This window comes from Bacillus rossius, chromosome 1 (assembly GCF_032445375.1).
Source record: "Bacillus rossius redtenbacheri isolate Brsri chromosome 1, Brsri_v3, whole genome shotgun sequence".
Taxonomy (NCBI): domain Eukaryota; kingdom Metazoa; phylum Arthropoda; class Insecta; order Phasmatodea; family Bacillidae; genus Bacillus; species Bacillus rossius.
The window spans coordinates 92,713,527-92,719,526 of NC_086330.1; the positions used below are offsets into that span (position 1 = coordinate 92,713,527).

The window sequence follows — 6,000 nt, forward strand, 5'->3', positions numbered from 1 at the left end:
AAGAAATACTGTGGTCCTAATAAGGATTTTCTCTCTATTTATAGTAAATACAACAATAGCAAAGGAATAAAAGCAGCTTACTACAAACTAAAATATGGAATGCTTAGAAATACAGAGTCCTACATGTGATGTTAAATTATTCATATTACTATAATATATAAACATAGGGGCCTACATAGAACAATAAGTTTTACAAATTGGATTAAGTACAATTGGTTTATGTTCAGGTTTACCAACATACAGAAATAGCTTTAAGGTAAAAAAAACTAGGTTTTAATGACAACGTACATTTCAAATTCAGCAGTGGAAAATAGAAATATTAAGCACTTTTTTATAAAACTACCTAAAATTATGGTATCACATTCACCCCATGCTGTGTATCACATTAACCCCATGTTCTGTATCATATTCACCCCAAAAATTTAGGCAGCAATAGTAACTAAGATATAAATGTTAGACTATCTTTCTAAGCATTAAAACATAGAGGATACTTTCCTGCACCATTTAAAACTATAATTTTGAAGCTATCTTCTATGCACACAAAGATATAACAACAGTTACTGGACCTAGACATGAAAATTTTTTTGTTGAATTATTTCTTGCTTGAGACGTTTTCATTTCCTATAAAATGTAGCTAAAGGTTTATAACATTCATTATGGAATGGGGACGTACAAAGAAGAGGCAAGCAAATGTATTTTCTTCAAATTTTTTGTATAGCTAAAAGTAAATTTTTTTTTAATGTAATCACTTTCACCCCAAGTTTTACACTGTATCACATTCACCCCACCCAACCCTACATTTTTTGTTTTTTACTATTATTTTTGGTGTTTGTGTATATGATTGTACTTAAATGTGTAATCATAATGTTTAATACTCTTGACGAGTCCTATACTACATGTACAATATAATTGTATTTTTGTAGTCGATTTGGACAATAAAACTACTACTATACTATACTACTAAACTTTGTTAAGAAGTCCTCAATCAACCTTAAGAGCCCGTCTACAATAGTCCGAACCTGTGCGTGGTCCGTGTCCTTATTCGTGAGTGACGACACATTGTCACACGGAAAACTGCCCTGTCCACAATTGCGATGTCCAAATGTATTGATTTTTAAAGTTGTCACCAGAGTGCAGTAAATGTGCCAACCCAAATGTTTTTGTTTATTGTTTTGATGCTTTGTAGTTTGAGATTGAACTTATGAAAGTTGTGGGAGTTCAATATTATATATTTATTCAGTAAGGCAAAGTGGCTCTCCTTGACTTACACACCAACTTCCATTTCCTTCAATAACAAAAACCATGTTTTCAAACGGGAACCGGAAATTCAAATATCGTGAGTGTTCTGTTCTTTTTCTTTGTCCGAAGTACACAGGTTGGGACAAAAAGTTCAAATTGACGAATGTCTTCGGACCAGGCAGGTTCGGACCTTCGCCCACTTGACGCATGATGTCAGAGGGTCACGTGAACCAATCAGCGACGAGTGTCCTTCGGACACAGTTTAGGACATTGCTATTGTAGACGGGCCTTAACACCCTCATATCCATCAACGAGATACCTTATCAAATGCTTTTTCTAAGTCAATGAAGCATCAATCCGTCTTCCCGTCTACTACCTACACCAGATCATCTATCAGGTCTTCAGGTGCGTTTCAAACAAAGCATGTTTCTTAATTCGTGTAATTTTCAGAATAAATATAATTGTTGCAATTATGAAGTAACTCCTAAACAAATTTTAATAACCACATAATTTCGACGGTTACAGCGTGTGAGCAGATAGTTAAGATTAACTGTTACATATTATCTTAACATATAACATTTTACATTGTACATTAGCACAACCCCATAGCCAAAAATTGAAACATTGACATATTGTAGTTTAAAAAGGAACCAAACCCAAAAACCAAGTATTAAAAATTCTCACCTTAAAAGTTGAGTATTAAAATAAAATTTTAGTATCCAAAATTGTTAAAACTGGCATAACAGAAAACAATTTTCCCTATTTATTAAAAAAAAAAAAATTAAACAATGTGCAAATGTTACGACACTCGTTAGAGACAATTAATGGCCAGCACCCAGCAACGTGAGATCGTGAGGTAAGATTACGTATATAAGATGAGAAACTTGCGAGTCCTGTGAGAGCTAAGATTAACATAAGGTTTGGACCCTGCCCGAACACGCCCGAATAATTCACCTTCGGCCAACTTCGGGATTTGTTTTATTTTCGCGTAAAAAAAAAAAATTGCGTGGGAAAAATTAATTCAATTATTGAGAGTGGTCGGTTAGGTTAGCTACATTAAAACACTTTAAAACACTATGGACGGTAAGTTAGGTTAGTATAGCTATATTAAAATGAAAATAAACACGAGGTTGGCCGAAGGTGAATTGTTCGGGTAAGTTCGGGAAGGGTCCAAACTTTATGTGCATATTAAGAATTAGAAATAAAATAATCGAATTTACCGATCATTTAACTAAACACAATATTAGAATCGCGGCGATAAACAAAACACACTTATTCCAACAGATCATCTAACTATCTTAAATTACACTATTTATAGGCGCGACCGCGATACCAGAAGTGGAGGGGTTGCCCTACTAATCCACAGAAGTATACAACATAGTGAATTTCATCTACCTGAATTTAATAAATTAGAAGCTGTTGCAATTACTTTTAAAGTCAATAAACAACAAATAGTGCTTATTTCGATGTATGCACCACCGGGCAGGTCACTAACTGAAAACGAGCTGGACATCTTATATGGCTCAGCTCCCACATTCCTAGCAGTCGGCGATATAAATGCCAAGCATAAAGACTGGAACTGTCGGAGCAATACAGCCAATGGCCTACTGCTGCAAAGACACGAGTCTAACAAAAATTATCAAGTACATGCTCCCTCAGAGCCCACTCATGATAGCGGAATACTAAGGCACAACCCCGATATTTTATATATTGCATTAAATAAGAGAGTTCAAACGGGATTCGAACTCAGAGTCTTTCACGAAATGTCGTCTGACCACTTTCCAGTACATCTACTATTCGATGACGTGGACACTGACATCAGTCCTCCGCGAAAATTTAAAGACTACAAGAAAGCCGACTGGAGAGGCTTTCAGACGTATTTAGTCGATAATTTGCCTGCAGCCGAGGCTGCCAACTTCGAAACAAAAGATAACATCGAATCAGCAGTCACTGAACTTACAGTTAAAATTCAAACTGCAATTAACTCGTGCATCCCAGAAAAGGTAGTTAGATTTAAACAAGATTAACTGCCGGTGTATATTATAGATATAATTTCTCAGAAAAATAGATTAAGGCGCGAATATACTCGACGTAGGCAGCGCGACATTAAAGCGAGAATTAATGAATTACAGAAAATAATTTCCAATGAAATAACTCTATGGAGGAGCAGCCAATGGGAGACGAAAGTTTCTCAGCTACAGGTGAAAGATGGTAGCACCTGGAGTATGACAAAGCGATTCCTTCATAAGATAGATAAAATACCTCCGCTACAAACTCGCACTGGGTTCGCTTTTACACCGACAGACAAGGCACAAGCCTTCGCGAATACCCTTGAATTAGCCTTTCAACCTAATATCGAACCCTGTGACCCACAATTTAATGCCAGAATATACAGAGACCTTACAATTAAACTTAATAAGCCTTTAACTTCAAAACCTTACTTAACTCAATCTCAGGAAGTTAAACAGGCTATCAGGCGTATGAAACCACGTAAGGCACTTTTGACGCCGTCCCCGTTGCCTGATCTGATTCTACGTGAATTTAAACTGTTTGATTAATTTTGGATCTCAAGGGTGGGGTTCCTGGCCTCGTGGCTGCAGGCAGGGACGCGGCGACAAAGGGCCCCCCCGGGCTGTTATGGCCTCCCAGGACGCCTGATTAATGAAACACACATGTACTTGTAGCTGTTTTATTGCGTAGCACAATCTACACGTCACACGCTCACGCAACTGGCCGCTTCATCGTCGACCTAAGCTCCGCGCACGATGAACCTGTTCTGGCTTATGCGAATGTACGTGTACGCAACGTGAAGTGCGTGGGCGATAGGTCCCGCAAAATTACTTAAAATAACACATTACACTCAATCACTGTGGTTAGTCCCGCACAGGTGGATATGCAAAGGCGGCTATTCCGCGAGGTGGCGAGGGCCACGTTATGCTGGGTACGGACACGGTGGAATCTTGTATGATATCACACACGTGGCCGTGGCACGTCCCAGTTGATGACTCGTCCGAATGTTTGGTATCGCGTTTGGCGCAGTGCCGCCCTGCGTGGGCAATGAACTATGTCCCGATGTGGGGTGTTACAGCGTGAGGCGCAGGTGCCACGGTGGGCCACCTAATTAATTACGTATAATATAAAAAGTCCCTGGATGGACTACACATTTTATTAATAGACCGCGCGGGGTCGCTAACAGCCGATTTGGGCCGACCGGGGAGCTGATATAAAAACGGTTTGGCTATAATTACCTATTGCAGTTACAGGATGTTGGCGCGAAAGTTGAAGGCTCCCCGTGCGTGGGCTGCCGGCCCGGGCGAGTGCTGGATGGCGACTGGCTCACCTCCCTGGCCGCCGGGGCCAGGGAGGGGGGAAATTCCGCGGGAAAACTGCGGAGCGCGGGAAGATGACTTCGGCCAGTTTTGTGAATGATAACCCTTTATAAAATGATAGTTAAATTAACAATAATTATTAATGGTTTTAGATTTATTAGTTTCTGTTTCTCTTATCAAATGCATGAATAAATAATACCCTTGCGCAGTGCCACACCCGGCCGGGCGCTTTGCACACGTAGGAGGCCGTGACTGACGTCACGCCGTTCGGGGCACTACACTATGTTGCGCGCGCGGGCGCGTTCGAGGCGCGGCACTGATCAGGTGTTGAGGAAACATAACGGCCTGTGCTCTCAGAGGGAGCACCGACGACGGCGTCACCGTGAAACGATGGCATTCAGGTAGTAGTCCTTAAGAAACTGGCCGACGAAATTTTGGAATACCTAGCTCAATTAATAAATGGAATACTTAAACTACAGTATTTTCCATCGCAGTGGAAAGAAGTGAATGTGATAGTTTTTCATAAATCCGGAAAAGATAAGACACTGCCCCAAAATTATAGGCCCATTAGTCTGCTGAGTACATTGTCAAAAGTAGCTGAATGCATAATTCTGCAGCGACTAAATGCTCACATTAAAGAAAATAACGTACTGCTGGACGAACAATTTGGTTTTCGCAGCGCGCATTCAACAACGCATCAACTGATCCGTATGACAGAACAAATAATAACTGCGTTCAATCAGAATAGCTATAATCTCGCAGCGTTTTTGGACATAGAAAAAGCCTTTGATAGAGTACTTCATGAAGGCTTAATTTATAAATTATATATAAATATAACTGGCTTCCCCGATTGTTATATTAAATTACTGGCCTCGTATTTAGAAAATCGATCGTTTAGAGTCACAACAGAAGGAGCACAGTCCGATTTTAAAATAATTAAAGCAGGAGTCCCACAAGGCAGCATTTTGGGGCCTGTTTTATTCAATATTTATATCCATGATATGCCTAAGCCCGCACACCGATCAGTTCAGTTTGGCTGCTACGCAGACGATACGGTATTGTTTAGCAGATCTAGTATTCTAGAACTCGCAGCAGACAGATTGCAAACCGCGTTAAATTCAATAGAACAGTGGTGCTCAAAATAACGAATTAAGGTAAACCCTACTAAATCAGAAGCTATAGTTTTTACGCGTAAACATCTCCCGCCACTCGAAGATAGACCACGACTAACACTTTTCAATGAGCAAATTCCTCACAAAAATGTGGTTAAATATTTAGGCGTGCACATGAATAGGAAACTACTGTGGCGCGATCACATAGAGGCGAAAAGAAAAACAGCTTTCACTAGGCTCATGGCCCTCTACCCCATCATGAGCAGACGTTTAAGTAGCTCTATTAAAAACGGAATAATAATTCATAATGCACCAATAAA

General features: G+C 39.9%; 1 protein-coding gene across 4 annotated transcripts in view; it reads right to left on the bottom strand.

Moving 5' to 3' along the window:
• LOC134540079 (uncharacterized) overlaps positions 1-2,220 on the bottom strand; it is a 41,791-nt gene extending 39,571 nt beyond the window's left edge. For 2 of the 4 annotated variants that reach the window (XM_063382546.1, XM_063382550.1), the window contains exon 1: positions 1,924-2,220. The gene's annotated coding sequence lies outside the window, so the exon portion shown is untranslated. The remainder of the gene's footprint in view (positions 1-1,923) is intronic. The other 2 variants (XM_063382553.1, XM_063382562.1) reach the window with 1 other exon arrangement.
• Positions 2,221-6,000: the final 3,780 nt, after the last annotated feature.